Source organism: Pagrus pagrus (genome assembly GCF_965226575.1).
Source record: "Pagrus pagrus genome assembly, chromosome: 7".
NCBI lineage: Eukaryota > Metazoa > Chordata > Actinopteri > Spariformes > Sparidae > Pagrus > Pagrus pagrus.
The window spans coordinates 11,147,743-11,162,815 of NC_140191.1; the positions used below are offsets into that span (position 1 = coordinate 11,147,743).

The 15,073-nt window shown below is 43.5% G+C and overlaps 1 protein-coding gene across 8 annotated transcripts in view; it reads right to left on the minus strand.

The window, feature by feature from the left end:
- The window catches only part of erfl1 (Ets2 repressor factor like 1), a 100,996-nt gene that overhangs the window by 53,639 nt on the left and 32,284 nt on the right, over positions 1-15,073 (minus strand). For 6 of the 8 annotated variants that reach the window (XM_084356461.1, XM_084356462.1, XM_084356467.1 and 3 more), the window contains exon 5: positions 8,156-8,298. The exons of 1 other annotated variant lie outside the window; for it this stretch is intronic. The gene's annotated coding sequence lies outside the window, so the exon portion shown is untranslated. Of the gene's footprint in view, positions 1-1,736; positions 1,794-8,155; positions 8,299-15,073 lie in introns of those variants that run through there. One more of the 8 variants, XM_084356463.1, reaches the window with a different exon arrangement.

Below are 15,073 nucleotides of genomic sequence, written 5' to 3' on the forward strand. Positions count from 1 at the left end.
TTGTCAGTGTATTCACAAAGTCAAAAAGAAATACATGTATTTATTCTCTCATATCTTACTGGTGATTGATCATGCTCTCCTTTTGGATGTAGCACTCGCAGCACTTTGTTCACATTATGTATTTTATTGTAGCAAATGTATACTATTTAACAACCGCAGCAGTGCTGGACCGTCACCACCTGACATTTCTCATCAGTCATTTTTGTGTAACTGCATCGCTAAGACAGACACGGACGACGTTTGTCATTTCCTCGCACATTTAGAGTACTATAATTTCATGTCGCACATTGGATTTTGATCTATAAATGAGAGGAACGGCTGGAGCCATCTCGGCTTTACAAGTGATGTTTTTGACCTTGTGTGACATGAACTTGAAATCAATGAAAAGGTCATGCTGAGAGGATCCAGAGGGGGCTTTTTTTTGGATGCCTTATATGTCAGAAGAGAGTGTGAGAAGCAGTTTTACACCTTTAACAATATTTTACAGAGCGCATCGGTGCAATATTCAATTTGTGCTGTAAAGGCAACGTCTGAGAATTTTGGTTTTGTGATAAAATGTAAAAAAGCATTCATGTAAATGGTAGTGATCGTGGAAAACCACAGTGAAACTAAACTGTTGAGATTCTTGATGGTGTAAAATATCTAAACAGCAATCTCGAGGATCGTATCTGTATCCTAAAGTGACCTTGACCTCTTGAGCGCACTGGCTCGTTTTGAAACTGAAATCGTGAAGATAACATGAAGCTGGCAAAGATGTATAAAACCATGACTTTACAAAGTCAGTCTATAGTTCTGTATCAAAGCCAACAGCTCTAGAGTATGTGTGTATCAGCTGGACATCAAAGATTAAAGTCTCACTTCTCTGCTCTTTTGTGTTTGGGAAGGAGTTCTTCATAATCACAGAAAACACTGAGCAGACCACCCCGGACCACGAGAAGATGATGTTGCGATCTCGAAATGAGTGAAATTCCCTTTTATCACAGCATCAACAAGTTAAGTTAATCCACATTTCTTGCTTTCCAGCTCAGCGATTTAAAATATGTGATAGAAAGCTGCACAATGAGGACGAGCAACATTCCTGCTGGTAAAGCAACTCAAATATTCTTGTGGTTCAGCTGTGAGAATATGATTTACTGTTAATAATTAAGTCACTGGGAATTAAACTTCATGTTTAACTTAGCACAGGAGACTCTCGCTGAATGATTGTGGTCGCTTTAGTATTAAATCCACAAAATCAGAGTACAAACAGCTTACAAGGCACCAAATATTGAACTATGACTTTGCGCAGGCGCGTGTGCGCGGATGTGGTTCTGGATAACTTTTGGGGAAGTGAATTCCCCAAGTTGGTGTTCCACTTCCCCGACCGCTCTTCTACTTTTTCATCCCGCATTTGTCTGACATCAGCCCCTCTTCCCCTCCTCGGTCCCTGCAGCCGCAGTAGGATCTAAATCACAGATGCAACGCGCAAACACGTCTTCACATTACAGCAGAAACCTTTTAGGAATTTGCTGCCGATCCATTTGGAGAGAGAGACGTGCTGCGTACTGCGCGCTGTTCGACAACTCTCCGGCGCACGGACGTCCACAGCCCTCCATCAATCAATTTCTGCAGGAGGTGCGCGTGTTTTCCCGCTCTCCAAAGTGCATTATATTTCTCACGAGAATCTCATTTCTGACGCGTTTTCTCAATTATTAATGCCACTTGTCCGTAACAGAATAGGGAAGTAGGGTGCTTACCTTTACCGCTGCGCCTTCATTGACTTGACCAGCAGCTCCCACTTGGGTTGAATCCTGCCGACGTGCGCAGAGGACTGATGGTAATCTGAGCGATTTAACAGATCGGACCGCGCATCCTTCCTCCTGCATTGATGAGGAGTTACACTGGCATGATGTATGAGTCGTAATGTGGGGGGGTTTGGGGGGGGGGGAGTAAAAAAAAAAAATCAAGATGAGAGAGATGAGGAAGCAGCGCGCAGGGCTAAAGCGAGGGAAAAGTTGTCCTCGGAGCAAGAAAAAGTTAAGAGGCACACACACACACAAAAAAAGACTCCACCGCAACCGCCTACCGTCCGAAATTGGTGATGTAGTTTAACAAGAGGGATGGGACCAGAGGAGTCAAGCGAGGAGGCACAGGCAGGTGTTTGTGGGGGAGAGATCCGGGCGCAGGGAGGGATGAGAGCGCAGAGAGGAGAAGAAAGAGAGGGGGGGAGGAAAAAAAAGAGAGAAGCTGCCGAGGCTGAACCTCCACCTCACATCAGCCCCGACCGCATTTAAGTTTCTATCAGCTGCAGACTGTGTTGCGCACGTGTTCCCGCGGACGTGAGACAGAAAATTGACCTGCACGGTGAAGAGACCCCGCGCGAGGAAAATATATGTAGACGGGTGGTGGCCAGAAAGCGGATCGATCGGGTTATAATTTTGTCCAAAGTCGAGGGAAAATAAAGTTCACGGAGGAATGAAATTTGAAAACAGATGGCGAATCCCGTCGCCCCTAAATAAGATTCGATCTTTGGGAATGGAGTGTAGATAATATTTGGTTGGACGTTTGATGAAAATGACGGATTTTTCATTTTGGACAGGTGGGGGGGAGACGGAGTGAGGGGAGATAGAGAAGGGTGGGTGGGTGGGGGGGTTGACAGAGGGTGGATATGATGTGTCTAGGGACAGAAACTAAACTTGGGGAGAGGAGGACGCGGCGTTTTTCCCCCCTTCAGATTTCATCCAAGGATCTCATCCCCTTTCTCCATTTGCCCCGAGTGCGCACAGAAGAACCCCCCAACACCACCACCCCTCCACACACACACACACACACACACACACATATACACACCTCCCCTCACTTTCCTCCACCTCACCCGGCAAAGAGAGAGGCGGCGGGTGGAAGGAGGAAAAGGAGAGAAAACAAGAATACCAAATAAATGAGAAATTTTCGTACAGGCCCCGCTTCCGTGCGTTCCATGCTAGCAATAACAATTAAATATCGACCGCTTTCCCGGCCGGAGAGAACCTGAGATACCCAGAGACTGCCAAGTACCGAGACCCCCCCCACCACCACCCTCCTCCATCCCTCCCCATCTTCCACATATGCACTCACTCACTCACTCACTCACTCTCCTCCTTTTCTCGTCATCCCCTCCCTATACACCTCTTTTCCTTCTAATCCAAGTCCATCAGGCCAATCTCTTCTAATTTGGTGTATCTCATTTCTCTTGATTCCATCCCACAACCCATTTCAGCTCCACTTTTATCATTGCTGATTTGGGGAAGGGGTGTGTGTGTGTGTGTGTGTGTGTGTGTGTGTGTGGGTGGGTGAGGAGGGGTGTGTGTGGGTGAGGAGAGGTGGGGTGGTGGTGGCCTCTCGGACACACTCCCATTTTCTCTCAATGCAAGAGGACTTCCTCACACCATGCATGTTAGTTTATCAAAATCAATTATGGGATTGAGATTCACGTTTGCTTGAGCACACCGGCTACACTCTGACAAGCGGTGTGTCACTTACCCAGCACATCTGGGTGTCTGCTTTTCAACACAACATGCCTACAAAGGACGCTCATTGAAGGAACATTGTGTTGCTAAAGTGTGCTGTGTTTAAAAGGGAGCACAAATAAATGAGAGGAGTGTGCTGAAAAAAAGGATATTAACATTTGCTAACAGCTGCTGTAAGATCCAGTGATCCTGTGAGAGCGTCTTACTGGATTGTTTCCCCCCTTTTCTCTCATCATGGATGACCTAGTGCACAGGTAAAGGTTGCAGAGGCAGATCACAACCAACCAAACTAAAGAAACATGTCTGATGGCATGTTTTTTTAGGTTATATGACGGTTAAAGGATGAGCTCCCGTCAGATCCACTGCCTCCATGAAAACCTCTGTATTTCTCTTATGGCTTTAGTTTATAGTGGATGGCATTTTCTTTGTAAAACCTTCCAGGATCACCGGAGAATATGGTGAGCTAAAAGATAAATGTGCACATGTATTACCAGACTACACTGTTAGCTTCTTTTTACCCTTTGGCAGGATTTTTCTGCAGGTAAGTGACTGCAACTTTTATTTTTTATTTTTGTGGCAGTTATCTCCAAACCTGTGTGGCTCCCTGTGCAATATGATGACCTATAATCTGGTGCTCTGGGAACAATGGAGTCTGGTGGTGGGGGGGGGGGGTTCACACTTTCGACCCAAAGACAAACAGGTAGACTCCATTCCTTTGCAACAACCTCCTTTTGTTGATTGACAGGGCCCCTGGATTTGAGCAACTCGTGACAAGACTGCCAGAGGAGTGGCATTATGTTGGACTTATAAGTCCTGAGCACGCCAATGCCAACTTTCCAAACGAATTGCACAACTATCAAAAGTTTCTCCATCATTGTCGTTGTGTCTTCTCTCACTCCTCTTTATATTTTTTTCCGCCTCAGAACTTCTCTCTGCTCGCACCCAAGCCATTCAATTTCTATTTATTTCGCCCTCCCTCTCCTCCTCAAGCCGCCCCCCCCCCCCCCCCCCCCCCACGCCACCGCCACCCAACACCTCCTCTCGGTCTCCCCTCATCCTCCCTCTCATCTCTCCTTTTTTTTCACACCTCTCCGCATCTCCTCGCTCGCTATTAAAACCCATTCTTCCCCTGTTGTCGCCCTAATTCTCCTCCCTCCATCCCGCCGTCTTTTCCCTTTTTCCTTATATACTTCCCTCCACCTCGTTATCTCCCCCGTTTGACTTTAATTAGTTAATGCATTAATTATCTACGCCCCAATACCTGCACCATTAACATACCCTCTCCTCCCTGTGGCTCCCCTCCCTGCCTCACCCCGAGGCCTCTCTGGGCTGGAGATGTTGTACGGACACATGCGCGCACACGCACGGACACACAAATCCTCCTTTTTTCTTTTTTTTTTTTTTTACCCCATGCCTCTTTTTCACTCTATTTCTCACTCTTCCACTCTTTGCCCCCTACCTATTTCCCCCCCAAGTCATCTCTCTCCCCCCGTCTATCCCTCTTCTGCCCCCCATATACTCTCCTCTTTTTCTCTCTGTGCCTTGCAGTCGCCTCTGCCGGCTGGTCTCTCTCCCCGGCGACGGAATTATGAAAAATGCGCCCATCGACAGAGCGCCTCAGCTTCGATTAGCCGAGATGGGACATGACAGGCCGCGATCAATACTTATACCGTCCTATAACGTGTCAACTAATGAATCAATCTCGGCTAAATTTTCCATTTTTCAAAAGCCGACGCGAGAGACTGGAATATCCTCTTTTGTAAAGATATTATTATCGATTTCGTCGGCAATTTGACATCGGGGGTAGTTAATTCCACTCTAGAATAAAATTGAAAACACTTGAGATTGAAGTGAGAGAGGGAGAGAGAGAGAGGGAGAGGGAGGGGAGGAGGGAGGGAGGGAGGGAGGCAAGGGCAGGCAGGAGGGGAGGGGGAGACGGCTGTTGACTTGATAAAAGAGAATGGGAAGATGGAAGGAAGGGGAAAAGGGGGTAGGAAGAAGAGATACTACTGGTGGCGTTGCAGCGACAGCAGCAGTCTATCTATCTATCTATCTATCTATCTATCTAATCTCGGAGTAAACATAAAAAACAGAAAAGAATACTAAATGTACACATTTATGAGGGTGGACTAAATAACATGCACAGTACAATCATAAAAAAAAAACTGCAACATCTGTGAAGCTCATACTGCTTATAAAGCTTATAGGCTTTTGTCGTACCCCTTAATTTGGATTAGAGATGCACGATGTGAAATTTATTCAGCTGATGACCTATTCCTCATGGCCGATACCGATAAGACAACCGAGAATTTCACATATTCATCTTTCTAAAACAATCCTTTTGATAGATAGAATAACCGTTAGCTAGCCACGCGGTAACATTACGTCACTACGGCTCTTTTTGACACTCCAAGGGCTGCAACAAATGAAAGTGACTGACGTCCGCTGTCTTGTGAAAGCGAGCAGTAGGCTAAAGCTTCGACCTCATTGCTGGATAAGAGATTTAAATCACAAATCAGAGAGAAGGCTGACTGGTTCAACTCCTATTATGCGTTTAGGGTGGTGTAGTTTGTGGTCCTACCACACGGAAATCAGTTAGCATTTTTTTGTACATTCGGTTCCCTCGTCTCAAAGTCTGAGTTTTTTTAATTGGTTTTCGGTTAAATGCCTGAAATAAGGCCTGTCGTTACCACAGCCTTAAGATATTTACACATTTTGTTCTACGACATAAAATACATAGTTAAATGTCCCACAATTTTGTTATATAACGATTATGCGTCTTAAAAATGGCAGCTGCTGACTATGGCGAAATGACACTACAGACGTCAAGGACATTTACAGGTCGACTTGAGTTACAAACCATTCTAACTCGACCTTTAAAACTTGTAGACTTAATTTAATTAACGCTTAAAAAATCACAAAAGTGGTGGTCATCTGTGAAGACTATCTTGCTGAACAAAACATGTAAGTATCATAAACACAGTCTGCCACAGAGATTATTTTTGGCTACATTCAAAAATCCAATTCAAAATCGGGGCTAACTTCCGGGTTAGCCTACAAAAAAAGGTCATCGCTACACCACTCTGTATGCGGAGCTTTTTAGGACGCCAGCTAGGCTAGCTGACATGTTATAAACACCTAGGTGCTTACCTCAATAATCAAAAATGTGAAAACACTACATACAGCAATGAACTGTAAACTATTAACAATATGTACAAAGTGAACTGTGCGGATGAAGTATTGTGCAAGTTTTCTTCTTCTTCTTCTTCTTCTTCTTCTTGTTTTTCTTCTTCCATGTGTTTATTGGCGGTACACAGACCAACTTTACAGGTGCATACTGCCACCTACTGCATCGAAGTGAAAGCAGTTTAGCTAAATACTATCTGCTCTGTTTATTGGCTTTAAATTCCACCAATACCAATAAATGGCTGATAATATGGATGTCCCAATATCGTGCATCATTAATTTAGATAAACACAGAATAAAGCAGCTTTTGTTGTTGAAATATTGGTGCGGTAAACTCTAGCCTGGATTTCTGTCATGAAAGTGGTGCTTTTACCACTGGTCTAGAACGATTATGATAAGTGAGAAGCTTAAAAATGTCCTCATAAGAACAGAAGTTACATTTCAGCGTTCAGTCGCACGATTGTCTCTCAAACCAAAAGGAGGTTGGTGAAATAGAAACACCCTGAGATAACTTTTACATCAAATGAACAAACCTTAAGTTATGACAGCATCGCCGTCTGTGTTTCCTGTGCGCGTACGTGCACGTGCCTGAATGTGTGTGCGTCAGTAAGCGACGGAGAGAGAGAGAGGCAGAGAGTCAGCATGTGTGTCAGAGTGAAATATAGATGGAGGAGGCCGGTGTGTGTGAGGGTCAGCGAGGTGCAGTGTAACTGTCGACAATCACAGCCTTATTTACCTGTCAAAAACACTATCATCCCACACAGCCCCAGCCAAGCAATTTCTCCTGTCTCTTCCTCCCTCGCTCTCTTTCTCTCCCTCACCCTCTCTCTCTCTGACTCCAATTACAACCTAGAGGGCTATTTCTCTCCAGGACAAAAACACTCCCCACAAGCCCTCCCTCTCCTTTCCGATAGCCCCTTCTCCTCTCCCCGTCGTTTTCTACCCTTCCCTCTCTTTTTTCCCACTCTCACCCGTTCCTTTCCTCTGCTGAGAGTTGGAGAGTGGAAATGAACAAGCTGTAAACACACACCACTTATCACAGTGTATGCTGTTGTGTATTTGTTTTGGCGAAAGCCGGCGAGGTTGAAGGCTGTGGTATATGAGGCCAGAGGTGTGGGCTACTGTACCAGACGGAGAGACGTGAAATAAAGATGCACTGCAGGTTGAAAGGCAGTTTGATCAGTGCACTGTGGAGAACAAGTCTGGTGTTGTCTGCTCTCTTATACTGCGCGTGAGGCCCCGCTGTCCTTAAAGGATGCTGCTGTCAATATTCTATATTTTTCTTATTACAACAAATCCCACATAAAAGACCACCAACTGTCAATGAAGGAGAATTTTCTGTGTAGCCAAAGCCTGACATAGCCTTTTCATCTGCGCCATTGTGTTCCAGTAACACGTGTGAGAAAACAACGTGGTATCACAGCAGTCTGTGGAGTGTGCATACACACACACACACACATTTTTATAGTTTTCATGACTCTGACCACAACTATCCTCTGTGCCTGCACCACATTTCTTTGACTGGATGACACACTGCATTTATGAACCGCGCTGGAGGGGCAGGGAAGTGGTCGGGGTGGACGGCTGGCCAGGACTTTCACACCAGAATCCTGGGTTCCCATCCAGTCTGTGGTTAGGTTTAAGGGCAGGAAAAGATCATCAATAAAAACAGTGTACAAAGACAAGACAGGACAAGACTTTCTGATATTAAACTCATGCCATCACAAAAAAAATCATTCTTTTAGATACATTTTGTTTCTATTCATGAACTGCTGTGATACAGGGTTGGTGAGACGCACCGCTGACACCACTGATCCCACCCCAGTGCCTCAAATAATCACAAGAGCACCAGATGTGTATTAAACTTGCACATTTTTAAATGACAAATCTAAGACTGTTCTGAGAAGTATGTCTTGACTGTTCTGCTTAATCAAAGGCAGTCGGTGCCTGATTTTAACACAGTGTGTAATTTCTCCTGCCAGAGTTCTCCCAATCAAAACAATGAAAACAAAAGAAGCAGCTTGATGATGTTGCTTAGTAGCGAGGGGTCATGGGAGTTGCTGCCCTGATTGTTACAAAAACACCATTGCCTGATGTGACTCAGGCAGAAATGTTATAGTTAATGTTAATGTTATAGAAGTTATAGCGCCAGACGACCAAATAAACTCCATCTTTACCATGAATAAAATCATGGATTTCCCTGCGTTTGGACCTAATCATGCAGAAATGTTATATATTATATGTTTAACACAGAAAAACAGTCACTGGGATGCCTATGGGTCAGTGAAAGAACATGCTCTCAGTACAGTGATGAATACTTCTTCCCTTTAAAGTGATGTCTTATAAATTTTGATTGATAAGACATTGGTTTGTTAAGTGAATTTTCCAGGATTTTGCCAGTACTTATCTCTCTATAAACTAACATATCAGACAGATTATTGAGTACGATTGACAGACTGGAACGACTGCTCTGGAAAGCCACTCAGAGGAATTTTTGCTGATGCACGGCTGTGGCGGATACTTGGGTGGCCTTTTATTTCCTGAACCGATTCTTGATGCCTGTGACTGAAACATACACATGTCCACACACACACACGCAGACACACACTCAGCCTGATAGCAGTCTGCTGTCTGTCTTCGAGACTGGCTCTGTGAAAAGGCCATCTGACAAAGCCATTAACAGGGCGGTGTAATACCTGTGTCTGTAGCGAGCTGAGTGACACAAAAAGACATTTATGGGCACTGCCATGACAGGAGAAGCACTGTGACATCTGACTGACTGACTGACTGACTGGATTGCAAGCTGGCTGACAGATGAAGGCAGGCAGACACACCAACACCATCGAGACGGTGATGGAGACAAGAGACGGGACACGAATCATGTCAGAGAGCAAAGGAGGATTCACACGTTCTACAAGACTGTCTGATAGCTACGCAGGGGAAGATGTCAGCATCATTTCACTCAGTGTATTGACACTTGAGCGCCAAAGTTTTTGAAATTGATCAAAAATGGGCCAAAATTTTAGACAACTAGGGTCAAGTTTGAGCACACAAGTTGTAAAGCTGATGGACCGCTGAGGGTTGTCTCTCGAAATTTTCACCAAAAAATGAGTTTTTATCATCGGTAAGTGTAGCGTCTGCTGTAAATTATGGGGAATTGAGATGTCATTTTTAGGATTTAGCCAGAGAATGAACACAAAAAAACCATAAAGAGTAAAAGAGAGAAGAGAGTTATACAGACAATAAGACAAAAAGAAAGTAAGCGCAGAAATGTAAAGTGGGAGACAGAGACAAAGCGTGAGACCAAGAGAGAAAGAGAAGAATGATGTTGAATTGAGAGTGTGTGTGTGTGTGTGTGTGTGTGTGTGTGTGTGTGTGTGTGTGTGTGTGTGTGTGTGTGTGTTATAGTGTGTGCAGCAAGGGCAGCAGGCAGAGGCAGCTAAGCAGAACCAGCCAGCCCTCACAAACCAATCAGGCCTTCATTAGGCTGGGCGGGAGGGATCGATGGCCAGCCCGCATCAATTAAACAGCACCCGCACCACACTATATATACACACACACACATGCACCTATTCTATACACTGCCACCACATACATACACTATTCACACACACCTATTATGTTGCAGCAACACTAAACGCACATGTATAGCACGCACAGATAATACTAGAAACTAGCAGAAAATATGCGAAACACAAGAAAACGACATATAACTGCATGTTTTATTACCATAATATGTCCAAACTGAAAAAATATGATAAATAACTGTGCTCTTCTTCTTACACTGAGCCCCACTCTCACTAATATGTGCAATAGCCATAACATTTACTGCTCCTTTCGAAGCCAACAAATTAACTTCTCTAGCTTTTTCTTAATGCTCCTACAAGATAAAGGTTACTGGTGTTAATGAGGGCTCTCACAAATCCTGTAACTTGACAAGCAAATCAAGTCACAGTCAAAAAGAATTCAAAATCATTAAAAGAAGTCCTGCCTTTGAAATAAAGAAAATACAAAAACATGACGGCACGTTTAAAGGCATTCTTCAAACCGCAATCACACTGTAAACTGTCCAGTCGCTCTTTTCAACCCCGACATACACTCACAACATCGATAACACCCAATTACACACAAGCTCACACATGGTGGGTCTTGAAAACACACAATTACATGCGCTCCGGACACACTTTTTATTAACACTCAATTACACACACGCATAAATCACTGACGAGCCGTGCACCCGCGAGAGCGTAACTGGGGACCGCCGTGTGAGGGATGGATCATTTTCTTTTTGCCACTGCTTTCACGAAAGGCCAAAAATTATTTAACAGGTACAGACAGAACAGGGTATGTTGCAGCTTGTTTCACAGTGGATAGACACTGTATTGCATGAGTGAGCGTGCAACCCATAATATGTCCTTTTCTGTATAGTTAGTTCTTGGTTTTCAGAGGCACATGCAGAACCACTGATATCTAACAGGCAAGAGTCAGTTTTAAACACAATGCCAGTTAGTCAGATGTGTTTTCAGTGTCCGAGTACCAGAGTGCACTGCGCTGGAAGATCACCTTTCAGAAAACAATCCAAACAACAGCATTATCTCACACCAAGAAAGTGTTTGGTTTCAATCTCTGGTGGAGTTTATTTGTTCTCCCCATGTTGCATCATGGGATTCCTCTCGGTGCCACAATTTCCTCCAACGATTCAAAGGTATTAAGGTCAGGTGAAGAGAGTCACTAAAACTGCCCATACAGACTCTCTATCAATAGTGCGACGCGCGCTGACATAGATCAGGACGATTTAGCAAAATACATGATGAAACAAGAGATGCAAGTCACAATTTTTTTCTTCTGCCAATTATTTTCATGATCAATCAATAATTGTTTAGTCTATAAAATGTCAAAAAACTGTGAGAAATCACATTTCCACGGAGAACAAAGTGACGTCTTCAGATTGCTTCTTTTGTGCAACCAACAGTCCAAAACCACAAATCCTTACATTTACTGGAACCGGCAGATGTTTGACATTTTGGTAGAAAAATGAGTGAAAGGATTAATCGATAATCAAAATAGCTGGCTAATCAATGAACTGACTAATCGTTGCAGCTCTAAATGTATATGGTACATACAACATGTATGATAGTCTGTGTCTAGTCTCTGTCAGCATGCTGTGATACATGCTGTGAATAAAATCTGATGTGTTGTATATTGTAGTGCATGATACTGAATGTGAAGCACTTTAATCAAGCTGTTTACAACAGTAACGAAGGTCTGATCTGTAATCCATAGTAAACACAAGTGTAGCAACACCTCCGATATGTTTAGGTTTGCTTATATTTGTAAGCTTTGCATGTCTACATGTGTATCATCCTGTAAATGTCTCCTCTGCACAGTTTTTAAGTACTGTAATATGGGAGCTACTGAAAACTGGAGTCAAATTCAATGTTACCTGTTAACATTCTTGGCGAGCAAAGTTGATTTTGAATCCTACTTTCAATTTCAAATGGATCAAAAGGTCATGAAATACATGGATGAACCACTGACTCTGAGTTTACAATGTTTTCTGACAGTCCAGTCAAAGGCCCAGCTCACCTGACTTATACAGACAGCCATGACGATCATGGGAGCACATCAACATCGCAGTCTTCTGTCTATTTTTCAACAAACCATAATAAGACAGGCCCAAAAATCATCTCAGACCCAACTTATGCTCTTCACACGGAGTCTTAGCTACTTCTCTTAGCTTGAGCAATTGATAGATTAATGTATTTGTTGTTTTTCACTGATGTTTTGCTGTGACACTGAGATGTCCAAGCCCAACTTTCCTTTGGTATGATATGTATGATATATATGACATGATTTGTTGTTAATATCTTATCTTGATGATGATTTGTTTACATTAATGGTGTGTGTACTACAGAAAATAACCCCTATACTAACAATTATGAAAAACTGAAAACAATGGCAAAATGCAAACATATGTGTGACTAGCCCTGTAATTCATATGGTCAAACATTCTGCATTTAAGGCAATGAAACAAAGGTAAAATTTGTAGCTGAGTATTACAGATGTCACCATCTAATATCAATAATGGATGACAAAGTACAATTTTACAGACTGAAGTCATATTCAGTGCGCAGACATTATTTATTTTGTGAGATCTAAATAGTTTAAGCATGTTTACATAACAATACATCACCATTTAGGAAGAAATTTAAGATTTTCTACAAATCCTCAACTGATTTCAGCTCATTTTACATTTATTACGGTAATCCTCTGTTAAGAGCACCACCTCCAAGTGTAATAAAAACAAGAATCAAATATGAATATTGCGAAATTTTCTTCGTGTTGAATTTAAAACTGCTTAAGTAAAAGAAGCTGGTTTATCTCAAGTGCTTGCGTTCATAGTTTGAAACTTTAAACCACCGGGCAGAGATATAAGGTGTGACCGATGGACTGACACAAGTTTCCCCCTGAATGCCGGCTGCGCTGCGGCAAAAGCAGCGTGGTGAAAATATTCAAGTCCAAAATAAATGTGTCTGTATTGGGCGATTACCGGGCCACGCTTCCTGAGCCCCGCGCGTCACCTGCTCGCCGTGGCATTGACACGTCAGTCTCCCGCAGCTAACGCAATGTGACAGTGTTGAGATTATAATATCTGGCCCGTATTACCGGGCATTAACGCCATTACCGCGCCCCGCCCGCTCAGGTGGGCCACTCCGGGATTGAGGGAGAAAGAGAGGGAGAGAGATCAGGAAATTGAGAGGAGGCGGTGTGTAAAAGGAGGGAGGAGTGCGATGAGGTAGATGAATGAATTTGAGATAAATGGGAGACGCAGTTTAGCTCCAGTAAAAAAAAAGGCCTGTACAGTTTTGGAGAGGGGGGTATAAACATCTGACAATCAAATGGGAAAGATGAGGCTGTTTCTGTCTGATTTTATGGCTTTTGAGGAGGATGCGTTCAAGGAGGAACTGGGGCTTATTGTGCTGTGGCATGTAAACCATCCACTGAATAATGATGATGAAATCTGCCATCCACATCACCAGAGTACAAGTGTGCACCGCTCATGACAAAGGAGCGGCTGCTGTGTGATATAATAACAAAGAAAAGGGGTAAGAGGGGGCAGCCCAATTGGATAAAGCTATTCTAATAATGAACAGCTGAACAAGCACCATCACTTCACATGATTTAATGTTTACACCGCGCCACGCCTGGTTTCATATCGCTTTCCCAGGGCCTTCATTTGTTTCACCCAAAAGAAAACACTTCTATTCCACAGCCTTGTTGTTTTAATTAGGGAAATTAATAAATAAGAATAAATTAATGTGGCCTCCTCGCCTCCTCCTGTACCCCCCAGAAGGGTGGCAGGCACCATCGCCTGCCTCCCTGCTCGCTCGCCTGCATGGGATGTATTTGCGTGCCATAATTAACGCTTAATAAGTAAGTGATTCATTATGATTAGCGTGCGGATTCGCCGTAATGGCCCCTCTCTGTGCTAGCAATCAACCTCACTCTGTTTATCCACACGTAAGCCCCCCTGATCCATCTCTGTCTGCGCTCCCCCAATCTACATCTCCGCCACTGTGCTCCATTCCTCTGGTCCTGATGCGGGGCCATTTGTTGGGATGCTGCTGGTGGATGCTTCTCTATCAATCTGAGTGTCATTAGGGAGGCTGAGGAGGAGGAAGGGGCCTCATTGTCATCAAAAGTGGGGGGGAAAGTCATGAGACATGAGGATCGCTCATTTTGGAGAAGGAATTAATATGTTTTGCAAAGTTGGTGCTTCATGTGTCCAAGGATCACTCGTTATCACTCGTCGAATGAAGTATGCTGATGGGTGCTTAGAAGAAACCCCAAGAGTACGGGGATATTAATTCATTATTGTTGTAATTTTTGGGGTAGGGGGATGCTAAAGTACTGTGACTCTTGTAATGTGATAGAAACTCATTTAGTTAAAGTCTCTTGGGGGTGGTTTGTTTATTGTTTTGCATTCACTTATGCCCCCATGAGGGTGGTGTTAAATGCTCCAGTGGTGGAGTAATCCAAAAGAGCGACGCTTGTGATGACACCAGAGGCCTTTTTGACAGGAACCGCTGATGACGGAGAGAGCGGAGTGAGAGCTTTCTCAGAAAACAAACTAGTTGTAAAGATGTGTGTTAACACCACGAGTTTAGCGAAATTATTCTGTGCCAGTAAACAGTTTTAGAAGTCGAGCAATGGCGGCTGGTTGATGATTGAAAAAAAAAATCACATCTTCACTGGATAAGATTTTGAAAAACTATTTTATTATATACATTTTATATTTTTTATATTAAAAATGTTTTATGTTGAAGTAAATCTTTGCCTATTGACTGTAGTTTTTAAGTTGTACATACACAGTTCGCTCCTCTTCAGTACAAGAAATAGGA